Below are 12,351 nucleotides of genomic sequence, written 5' to 3'. Positions count from 1 at the left end.
GTGTATTGTCTACAGTTATAGCAGAGACTATGTGGCTCACAAAGCCGAAATATTTATTCTCCGGCCTTTACAGGAAAAGCTGGCCAAACCCTGGGCTAGTGCACAGCAGAGGCAGTGGTGCCATCTGATCCGACCCACGCCTCCTGGCTGTTGCATCATAGGGGAAATGACGTCACCTCTCTGTGCCCAGTGTTGTCATCCAGGCAATGGTGATAATCAGGCTCCCAGCACTTGGAGTTATCGGGGAGGGGGGGGACAGGTTAATAAGAGTTTAAACCTCTGAGGCCAGAGCCTGGCAAGCAGGAAACTCCATGCATGTCAGCTCCACAAAAGACATATTACACGACACTTCACCGAGGATTGCCTGAGCCTCAGACATTTGTGACTTCATCGGTGCAGTCACCACATAGGGTGGATGAATCATTGCACGAGGCTCTGGAGAATGAAAGAGAAGACAATCCAGCCCACTCAGAGTGTGTAGCAGTGTTGATCTTGGTGGACACCGGAAGGTGTGGCCCGATTTTCTGGGACCGAGGTACTTACAGGCCATTTCCTTACCTGCCCGAGGTCCTGACATGCTTCCCTGGGGTGAGTTGGAATGACATCTCCTGAGGGTAGGGAAGGGTGAAATAAATATTATTGCAGCTCTTATGCTGGTGTGATTAAGTAATGGTGTCTCTGCTCTTTGGTTGGGGAAGTTAGGGTAGAAGGAGAGTAAACTGGCCCAAATTGTCTTGTGCTACTCTGTGGGGAACTGGGGGACGCTTCCTCGGTTCATATCCCACAGAAGGCTCCTTCCCCTCATGCACAAAGCTGCGAATCTGATCTAGCAGAAAAGGGGTGTGTGGGTGTGTGCCAGAGAGAGTGAGAGGCAGAGTGACCCCCATAATATTAGCAGTCCCAAAGGCAAGAAACTTGGCAACAAACATTTTTCAGATTATATTACAGGTAAGCAAAATATTTTATAGAAATCAACCGGTAAAAGTTGATATTTTAGTGAATCTTGGAGCAAGATGAGCAACTATTTAGGGCATTCTCTGATTACAGAAGATTCTACACAGGAAAACATGCCTCTCAACAGAGTTTAGTATGAAATTAGCTGCTGTATAGGATACTCAGAGCATAACCCTTAGAGATAGACAGGAAAACACAACTGGACGCTCAAGTCCTTGTTCTCTTGGATCATTTCTTTCTCAGGACTGTCAGAACCATTTATGCTTTGAAGACAGGTGAGCTTTTGTATTGACAATAACCTGAGGTTAATCGTTGGAACAAGGCTATGTATCAGATCATCTGGGGATCTTTTTAAAATCATAGATCTGGATTTATCCCCTAGAGAATGATTCACTAGGTATAGGGTCAGCCTGAGCTTGTTTATGTTGAAAAAACTTCCCAGATATTTCCGATTAGTCACACTGGTTAAGGGTCACGTTGGCTGGCTCCATCCAGAGGAGGTACTGGAGATTAACATAAAATTTAATTGTACAGTCATTCAAGTTTACTGTGTTGAAAGTTGTAGAAGACTGGTAGGTAGAAAGAGTATGGAGTTCAAAGTCAAACACTTCTGGGTTCCTCTGGTTAATAGTTTGCACGTTGCTTCAGAGAGGCACACCCTCTCTGAACCACATTTTCAAACTCTATAAAATGATTTCAGCAGTAATCATCTGCTCCTGGCTGCTGTGTGCTGAGCTTCCTGTATCACACCGCCTTGTTCACTGAAGATCCCGCCTGGGAACTTCATCATCAACACTGGTCCCATATCTAAGCTGCTGGCCTTCTGTTCCACGACCTACCTGTCCCCTCTGCTTTCCACACCATTCACTTTTCCACCTCACCCCCCCGTTGTCATGGACACACCCTGGACCACTGTGAGTCCTCAACCAAACCTGGTCCCCACGGCAACTCCAGTTCACTTCCTCCAGTCTCCCACTGCAGTGATTCCTTGACTGCATCTTGTCCTCCAGTCCATTGACATCATTGTCATTTTTGTCCCCACATCCTTTTAGTTAGTTTGCATTTTACGACCGTCACATTCTTGCAAACACCATTAGCTTTCCTGCTTCTCCCTTTTTCTGTGACCTGGTGAAACCCTGTCCTGGTTGGACCCAGTCATTGGCCTTCTCCATACCAGAGCCTGAGATGCTGAACTCTGCTGGAGAAAATCCCACTATAATGGATGGAGTTCATTTAGGATGGAGTTCATTTTAGTGACCAAGCCTCAACTGGTCACTCAATGCAGCATGGAGATTACAGTAAGTTTGTTTTCTTCATTCCCAAGATGTTGATTTCATAGTGTTGCTTCTCTAAGGTTCATGCCCTCTCCCTGCTCCCCACTCAGATCTGACCTTATATAGTTAGTTGGCCCTCCATATCCGTGGGTTCCCTATCATGGACTCACCCGACCGTGGATAGAAAATATTTGAAAAAAGTGTTAAACTGTTGCTGATGTGTTGCCTACGATTCTTGCATCTGTACTGAACATGTACAGATTTTTCTCCTGTCATCATTCCCTAAACAATACAGTATAACACTGTTTACATAGCATTTACATTGTATTAGGAATTATGAGTAACCTAGAGATGACTTAAAGTATACAGCAGGATGTGCATAAGTCATATGCAAATACTCTGCCGTATTATGTAAGGGCATCTGCAGATTCTGGTACTGGGGGGCCAGTGGGAATGTCCTGGAACTAGTCCCCTCAGATACCAAGGGAAGACTGCATTTCATTAGGAAAACAAACACGAGTTCTCAGAGGGGCAGGTCTTCATCTGCACCAACGACACTTCCATTCCTGCCTGTGCCTGGCCTCCCTTGTCCTCTCTCCATCCACAATGCGAAGACAGCCCCTGCTGTCCCCAAACACAAATCCTATTGCCTCTTATCTTTCCAAGGCTTTTTTTCCTGGGATTATCTTGTTTCTCTATTGCATAGTCAGTTTCTCTCTGTCCATGAAGGTGTCTCAATCAATGTATAAACATGCTTCCAATGACCCATTTTGAAAACTAGCCGTCTGTGCGCACGTCCCTCCAGCTGCTACCAGTTTCTTTGATGCTCTTCAGGACAAAACTGCTCTAATGAGCTCCCTCTGCCTACTGTCTGCTCTCCTCTGCTCTCCTTTGCTTCCCATTCAACTTCTCTATTGAATTACAACATTTTGTGAGCATACAGAAAAGGGTAATAATCTAATGAACACCCGCCAAACCAGTTCTATCCAACCTTAACATTTTTCAATATTTGCTTAATATTTTATTTTTTTAATGAAAAACACAGTAGCAGATAAAGTTGTTTATTGTTTCACAATCTCTGCCTCCCCTCTCCCTTCCCAGATAAACAACCTGAATTTAGTGTTTATCATTTCTGTGCTATTTAACTACTGCGTATGTATTCATACATTATATAGATATGATTTTCGGTTGAATACTTTCTATAACCTGGCAGTATACTGCATGTCCTCTGTAACTTTGCCAGCTGGGTTGTACGGAATGGACATTTTTAACTTGACAAGAGTGGCCAAAATGCTTTCCCAAGTGATTGCACCAATTTACACCTCTAAAGTTCCCCTTGCCAATATTTGATAACAGTTGGTATCACCAGACTTTTTTTATTATTGCCAATCTGATTCGTATGACATGGTGCCATATTGTTTTAATTAAATTTCCATGAGTATTAGGGAGGTTTTGGTCTCTTCTTATGCTTATTGGCCATTGAGCTTCCAGTTTCATTTGCACACATTTCTACTGCTTCCTTCTTTTCCAGTGGATTGAAAATGTAGGAGTTTGAAAAAATAGTCTGTCTACCATCTTTTGTCAATTGTATGTGCTGAAAATTCTCCCAGGCTAAGGCTTGCTTCTGAGCTGTATTTTGTCATATGGAAGTTCTAAACTTTAATGCTGTTTGCAGTATTGATTTTTTTTTTTCTTTATGGCTGCTCTTTTATTTTGAGAACTGCTTCCCTACCCAGAGGTCATATAGATAGCTTCTTATATGTTTTCCTTAATATTTTAATGTTTTCTCACTTTAGCTTTACTTTGAAGTTATTTCTATGAGTGGCTCGAGGGAAGTTTCTAATTTAGTGTTTTTCCAGCAGGGTTGTCATTTGTTTTAGACCCATGTGTTGAGTCCCACTTCTCCCCAGTGAGCCCTTGTCACATGTCAAAGACGGCATATGTGTGGGTCTGTTTATGAGCCCCTGTGCCAGTATCTCAGTGTCTTAATTTCTATAGCTTTATGAGCAATATTGACACCTATGACTCCCATCTATGTTGTCCATTTTCTACGGAAATTCTTTAACCACTCTTAGACCTGTGATCTTGCCTTGCTTATAAATCTTATGATCTATTTAAGTTCCATACGACCAGTTGGGATTTTGATTGCATCTGCATTGAATTTACGAATTTGGGGAGCATGGGATTTCTGAATGAATATTTAATATTCACGATATTGTATATTGAATCATTCCATACATAAATGTAGGATAGCATCAATTTGTCTAGGCTTTCTTTAGGATCTTTAAATTTAGTTTTATAAGTTTTCCACAAAGATCCAACATATCTTTGCCAAAATTATTCTTAGGTAACATTGATTTTTTTTTTGGTTGATGTTATCTTTTCTAAATTATATTTTCTCATATTTGCTGCTGGTTTATGGGAACACAATTGATTTGTGTACTGAGAGTCTATCTAGCAGACTTGGGGAAACTTTTCTTTCTTCTAATTATCTGTAGATGTTCTTAAGTGCTTTTACTGGAGACAATTATATTGTCTACAATTAAAAGTTTGTTTCTTCCTTTCGTTGGGGTCTGGCGTGAGTCTCCCCAGAATGTGCACCCCTCCACCTCCCCACCCCCTGACCCCCAGCTGAGCAGGCAGATTATTTCCAGCTGAAAACAATTAAAGCCTAACAAACTCAGGAAGAGTTGTTTTTTGTTTTTGTTTTTTTACCTCCCCTTTACGTGCCTAAAGGAATTCAGGTAGAATTTGAGCATAGTCACTTTAGCACAATGAATGAAGTGTGGCAGATAGGGAGGACTCCAGATTCCCCCCTGTGCCATTGTTTCTGGGCGGCACTGCATGCATTTATTTACCATATGTTTGCTTTCTCATTTACCTGTAAATTGCCCTCCTTAATCCAAAGTGACATAGTTACCTCATTTTGCCTCACTGTCTTTGGAATTTTCATGCTTATGTGAATTCCCCGTGCATATATTAAAATTTGATTTTCTCCTGTTAATCCGCTGTATGTCATTTGAATTATTTGACTAGCTAGGAAGAACTAAAGGGAACTAAAGGAAGTAAAGGGAGTTTCCCTGCCCAACACTTTTCAACCAATTATTTCAGTGTTGAATAGGAGTGTTGATCTGTGCACTCTTGCCTTTCAAGTGAATATCTCTAACTTTTCATAATTAAATGTAAAGTTTCTTGTTGATTATTTTATATAGTCCATCAGATTAGGTAAATTCCCTCTTATTAATAGTCTAATAGCTAGGAAAGTTTTTTTTAAGTGATAAATACATGTTAAATTTTATCAAGGCATATTATGTAGCTGATCACACGGGTTGTTTTTCTTGATTCTGTTGATGATGTGGATGAACAAGGGGACACATACTAAACCTGACAAGTGTGGACGAAAAGGGGCCACATGCTAAACCTGAAAGCTCAGGGGAGGCCTGCATGGTGGCCTTGCAAACTCAGAGACCTAAAGTAACCACAAAGGATGGTCTGAAATTAAAACTTTTTAACTAAAAATCAGTTTATGGTGGGTAGTCATGTCCTAGGCTGGTATCTTCCCTGACAAAGGTCAGCCTTTACCTTAACTGAGCCAGTCTATTGTCTTTTTGCATCTACGATAACGTATCTCTGGAATGTCAAAGTAATTGTCCTTTTTCGGGACCCCTCAAACACAAGCACCCCTCATTGTTATTAATTGTTGACTGTTAACCATCTTGCACCCACCTAAGAAGTGTGTGTCTCTCATTTTACTTTTTATCCAATCCCAGAGGTTTCCCCACTTTGCTTTCTCCCACCTCCCTAATCTATCACCACTGAATTTCAGTTAACCAACATGCATCTCCCCCTTTGACTGTAATCCATAAAACAAGGTGCAAAACTGCCATTCTCTGGAGCATTATCTCAATCCATTGAGATTCTGCTTCCCAGCAATTGTCATTAGTTTGGCTCAAATAAACTCACAAAAAATCTTCACAGGTTTGAATGTTTCTTCCATTAACACAAGCTCAGGGAAGGCCTGCGGGGTGGCCTTCTACATTTCTTTCCATTTTTCCCCCCTTTCCAGCCTTCTGCTGGATTGATTAAATTATCTTTATTTCACTTCCCCCTTCTCTACTGTTTTGGAAGATTATATCTGTTTGTTTTTTTCTTTTTTGCAATTACATTACCATCCTTCGTATTTTAACAAGTGTGTTTGAGTTAAATTCTAAAATATTTCCACTCTTCCCTGGAATCTCACTCCCTTCCCTTATTTACTTGTTAGCCACTACTCATCCCTCAAATGTTAGCTCAAATGCCACCTTTAATGATGCCCGTCCTGACTCTCCAGACTAAGCCAGACACCCCTAAACTTGTCTTTCCTAGCATTCAGCAGGGTTTATGATTACATACTTGTGGGATTAGTCCTTGATTCCTGCCTCTCCCCTAAAGACTGTAATTCCTACAAGGGCAGGTATTGGCTGTGTTGCTCTGATCTATTCTTAACTCGCAGCTCAGTGCCAGGACACGTGCTGTGCAACAAACTTGGCTGAAAGCAGGGAAGCAGAGCAGGAGAGAGGGATGCATGGGTGGTAATGTTGAGAGATGAAGATGCAGGGTGCAGGGTCTGGAAAAGCCTTATACCTTCTTCTGTTCGGAAACACATTCTCCTGCTAATCCCCAAACAGAAACAGTGATGGACAAAACAAAAGGGATACTTATTTCTTTCTCCTGTTATGAAGTCTGGAGGTGACAGGCCATGGCTGAGATGGGGGCTCCAGAGGGCCACCAGGGATTTGGGTTCCCCTTTTCAGCTTTCTTGTTCTTTGCTCATGTCTTATATCCTGAAGGTTACCTTACAGTCCTGGATGTTGGCTGGAATTTCAACTATCACAGTCAAGTTCCAGGCAGGAATTCAGAAGTGAGGTGTTATTGGAACCCCAGTGCTTTTCCTTGGGTCTGCTGTCTGCACACACTGGCCCAAAGAAATGCATGAGCAGGACTTTGCAGTATAGAAAGAAAAATAGTTTAACATTGAATTTTCCAACCCGCACACAGGGAGCTAACGCTGAAGATCTGACGCCCAGATGGTGTGCAGGTTACAGATTCTATGTATAGGGCAAAGTCACAAGATAACATTAGGGGTTTGGGGTCATGCTGGGGGCAGACTGATCTGAGGTGAGGTAAGGGTAATCAATCATTTCTTCAGGTCTTGAGGGCAGCTTTGAGGTCTTTTCTGGAGTCTATTTGGTCTCATAGGAATGTAGCCAGGGGGCCATTTCACCTTTAGGCTCAGAAATTGAGACATAACTTAGGTCAAGATACTATCTTTGGCCTGCCAGTGGTCCCGTGTGACCATTAGTCAGATCCAGGCTACGGTCTTCTGCTGCCTTGGGGTTGCTGATTATCTGGGGGAAAGGCTAGGTCTTTGGGGTGTATATATATAGAGAGAGATGATTTCTAGAGCTAGGATTTAAACCCAAATTTAATTGAAGTCATATGGACCCTTAGTTTCAGGAGGGAAAGGCAAGAAGGATCACACAGCTGGTTGCTGCCCCCTTTACAAAGCCTTCCTTGGAATCCCACTGATTTACATCTTACTGCTTATAGCTAAGTTCCATGAAAGTTGTTTTTTCTTTAAAGCCAGGCAGATTACAATTCAAATAAAATCAGGTCTGTGGGTTATTGAGGATGATTCAGGGTGGGTGCTGTTTGGGATGATCACTGTGGTATAATGCTATAGACGGGGGGCCCAAGGAGACCTGTAGACCACTAAGAGGAGGTGCTGGTATTATGGGTGAGAGGAGTTGATATTCTGAATTAAGGTGACAATGGTAGGAATGGAAAGGAGGGTCTAAAATGAGAATTAACAGAAGGGTGACAGGATCCTTGACAGCTCACCTTCCCACTTATATGCTTCAGGAGACACTTGGCCTACCGGTCAATTTCACTTAGCAGACATTCTTATCAATTACCTCAAGGTCATCACAAGTTAATCTCCCTAGTAAATGATGGAATAAACTAAGACAGAGTAATTTGTATTTCTAAATCTATGTCGGATGAACAGTGTTTTTGAAAATTTCCAAATGTACTTATTTCCCCTCAAATCTCTATTTTGGAAGACAGAGGAATAAAGAGGACATTGATTAATGAGCATCAAGCATATCTGTTATAAAATTAGAGCCATTCTTTGCTTATAGACACTCAAGATATACACAGGCTTCATGTCAGAAAATAACACTCAGGAAACCATATGGATGCTTTATCTCCATGCTACAAACCATCTGAAACTCCTCTAGGTATTCCAAACATCTTTCAAACCCAGCATTTTTCCTCTCCTCAGACCATATTTATAAAAAGACAACTTGAGATGTTTTGAGCACAATTTTATTGTAAGGGAATTGGGTTGCTTGCTAGAAAAATATATCTAGAAATTTAACCATAAAGACAAGGCAAAATACTTCCAGAGGTGGTTTTCACCGGTGGAGTGAGTTCTAGAGAGCTCAAAAGTGAGCAAGCTCACCTGAGTTGGACAATGCCCAGGTCACTCTGTGTCAATCTCCATGGAACAACTGGCAGGGGCAAAACATGCTCCTGGCAGACATGGGAAGCTGGACGCAGGCCCTGGGTGGGTATGGGTGGAACTCAGATTTCAGAGAAGGGAGCCCGATGGAGTATCCAGTGTACAGACGGGCAGAGGGCTGGCAGGCAGGTGCCCTTGCCCTTCAGTTTAAGGTCCAAGACCCCACACTTTGTCCCATGCCCACTGATGCTCATTCTCAGATGTGCCATAACTATTTTCTTTCTATTCTGTTTTAGTGTCTGGCTGTTGTTTTTGAATAAAACTGGCCTGCTTACCTCTGCTATGAGAGTGGGCTGCTAAATGGGGAGTGAGCATTTCTATGGGTAAAAGAACCCAAAGAACCCCGATGAAGCTCAAGTTACTTGAGTTGGGGCTGATGTCTCCCTGAACTCTCCCCACTTGGTAATTCTTCTTTTATCAAGACTTTGGGGAACATCACAGCATTATCTCTAGCCATATCATGGGTCTTTAAAATACTTCAAACAGTATATGAACAAAAACCAGCACTAGGCAATCTTAGTGAGGCATAAAACTATGTATCGTTTTATCAATGTTTAGCCATTTTAAGAAAAAACTAATGGGGCTGATCAGAGGATTTAGCAGGTTTTTTAAAATTCTTAAATGCCATGGATCTGAAAAAAGGAAAACAGGAGAAAAAGGGAACACTTGTGGATAATTGTAATGTGTTCCCTGACTCATTTGTAGGAAAACCCAGTTAAGATGTAAGTGTCCATAGACCACGATTTCACGATACTAATACAATCTCATGCACTGTAAAGGTCACAGGTATCGAGGTTTCCCTTGAAGGTCACTTCTGACCACAGCAGCATCTGCATCTCCACCAGGTGACATTCTCTTCAGCCCTCTCCCTGCTCTTCCCCTCTGAGGCGGCAGTTTATCGGTGCAGCTGAATTTCAAGGACAAGGGAGGGAAATAAAGATAAGACAAAACCAGTTAATTATTTCAGAGACATAAGAGATCCCTCGTATTACCACGGAAGTTGAGGTGAATCAGGAAATGGATGGCGTTTTTCAGGTCACATGAATCAGTGCCCCAAAATTCATCATTTTCACCGAGTATTTGTTGGTGTTTTAATCTTTTACATTGTGCGCATGGCTGACATAAAACAGTTTAGGGAGAGCTATACTTTCATTTTTAAAGGGGAACTAAACAGTTTTGTTTTGAAATTGTCACCCCTAGCTCTATAATGTGATGAGAAGCTTACTGTAGGAAGTTCTTCCTTGAACAAAACTTTAAAAAACACACACACCAAAAAAACCAGAAATTTCATTTGGGACAAGGAAACACCTGTGGATTCCTTAAAATAATTTTATTGTAGAGAGACAACTTCTGTGGTGGGCCCTGGGTATTTATTTATATCACCCCCTTTCTCTTTCAGTGCTTACAGAGTATACACCTGCCAGCAGGTTCATTAAGCTCCAAGTGAAGAGAGGGCTCAGGAAAGTTAAGGAACTTTCCCTAAGTCACGAGGTGACATCACGACCTCAGTTGAGGGCCATTTTACCTTAAGGATGCACTCTAAATTATTATTTCATTTCTCATCTGTCCTCATTATTACTTTGTAATTCATTATCACTAAACACACATTTTAACAATGCTTGGGTAGGGCCTGTAAACTACGGGTCAAATTGACCTCCCTCCCCCACATACATATAAAGTTACATAATTTATTGAGTTAAATGTTATCTTATCAGCCCTCCTGGATTACGGTGTAGAAAGCTATTTTCTTCCCACTGCTAAACTCACTATATGCCAAGATTTTTTAAAAAGTGTACACGCCTTTAACTGTAATGTTGAAAGGCAAGGGCAAGGTTTAATGACACACCTGGGTCTTAGTTTCTCTCTCCCTTTGCCCTGGCGCCTGGAGACTCCAAAGGCACCCATGCACCCAAGAGCTGGAAGGCCAAGAGTAAGGTAATGTCCCTTCTCCCCTTCCCCGCACCCGCAGGAACAGAGCAGCCGGGATAGGCTTCTAGCAGCCTCCACCTCCCAGGGCGTCCAGAGGCCTCTGTGCCACGTAAGCAAGAGAATCGGAATGTCAGGAATGGAGCTGGTGCCCCTCATGCCAAGCACAGAACTGTAAAGCTGTTCAGTAAGGTCTCAGGAGACAGGCAGCTGCCAGGCCTGAGTGCCCCCAACACAACCCAGGGAAGAATGCTTCTCAAAGAGGCACCCAGCTCCTGACACCTCCTCCAGGGTGTCTGTACAGAAAATCCCAGTGAGGCCCTGAGTACCCAAGCAGCCCACCACTCGTGTGAGAGAGAGACTGGAGATTTTGGGCTGGGCTAGGCTCCCGTGGAAAGCTTCAGGATTGCTTTCATTTAATTCTTTTATTAAAAAATATTTCTACAAAATAAACAAAAATCAATACCAACTTGTATTTCTATTGTTCTCTGGGATATGACCAGCTGCGACACCCCCAGCCAGTGGTGGGTTCTCTGTTGCACAGATGAGCTCACTGGCACAGTTGTGGGCATCCTGGCCCGCTCCCGGTGTGAGTTACCTCAAGGACCCGCTCTGGAGCCATGTGCGAATGTGGGCCATGGGGACAGCCTATGGAGTCAGCTCAGAGAGGACAGCCGTGGGGACGGCCACGCGTTTCCTCACGCAAGGGGACCGTTAAGGCCACCCTCGGAAACCCAGATGGAGAAGAAGGGGCCCAGAGATAGTCCCCACCCTCACCCAGAGGAAAAGGGACGCGCACCGCTCTTCGGAGTCTAAACTGATGCCTTGCTAAAAAGTATCCAATTCTAGGAGTCTTGAAAGGTACTTTAATTTATAATTACGAATCTTTTCACCTGAGTACTTGCTCAATAGAGCCGAAAGATTCAGCAAAAGTGCAACAAGTAACATCTGGCCCCAGAAGTGGACGAGCTGACCTAGTCCACCCCGAGCTCCTCTCTTAACGCGCAGCGTACTAACTGGGGAAGCCCCAGGCCTGCCTCCCTGGTTTGACCCCAAGTAGGCGGAAGGCCACCCCCAAATCGCTCCTCCAAGAGTCCCCGCAGCTACCCTCTTGGTCTTTAAGTAGTTTCCAGTTCAGAGCTCGCAAGGGGATGTCACACAAAAAGGAAAAAAATCACGAACTCTGCAGTCCGAGAGGGGCCGGCGGCCCCTGCCCACCCCCAGACCGCACGGCCGCCAGCGGGGGGGGGGGGGGCGCACACGTACCTGCAGCCGAGGCCGGGACACTGGACGCGCCACGTCTAGGTCTCGGCCCGCGCCGTCTCCCGCCCTTTATACTGCGCTCCCTACCCCACCCCCACCCCCAAAGGAGCCACGTCCGAGCGGCGGGACAGGGCGGGAAGTCACCGAAGGTCCGTGGAAGGGAGTGGGGGAAGGAAGCCCCCAAAAGTCCAGGCTCGGGCGCACTGAGCCGGGGAGGCCAGAGTGGGGCTCCTGGGGGGCAGGGGCGCCCTGGGCGCAGAGGGGTCCGGTCTGGGGAAGGGGCGGCGCCGGGGGAGGGGCCCTGGGAGGTCAGGCGCGGGTGGAGCACTCGGGTTTCACTCGGGCGGGGAGGGGTAGGAGGAGGCGCGGCGG

At 44.2% G+C, this 12,351-nt stretch overlaps 1 long non-coding RNA gene across 1 annotated transcript; it reads right to left on the bottom strand.

Moving 5' to 3' along the window:
• Positions 1–8,578: 8,578 nt before the first annotated feature.
• LOC308554895 lies at positions 8,579–12,263 on the bottom strand. The gene is made up of 2 exons (XR_013998459.1): positions 11,983–12,263; positions 8,579–9,697 (listed from the first exon to the last, which is right to left on the bottom strand). It is a non-coding gene; the product is annotated as an uncharacterized lncRNA (long non-coding RNA).
• Between the last annotated feature and the right edge of the window lie 88 nt (positions 12,264–12,351).

This window comes from Miniopterus schreibersii (genome assembly GCF_964146895.1).
Source record: "Miniopterus schreibersii genome assembly, chromosome: 3".
NCBI lineage: Eukaryota > Metazoa > Chordata > Mammalia > Chiroptera > Miniopteridae > Miniopterus > Miniopterus schreibersii.
The sequence above is the reverse complement of the archived record's forward strand: the minus strand, read 5'-3'. Positions and strand labels throughout refer to the sequence as shown.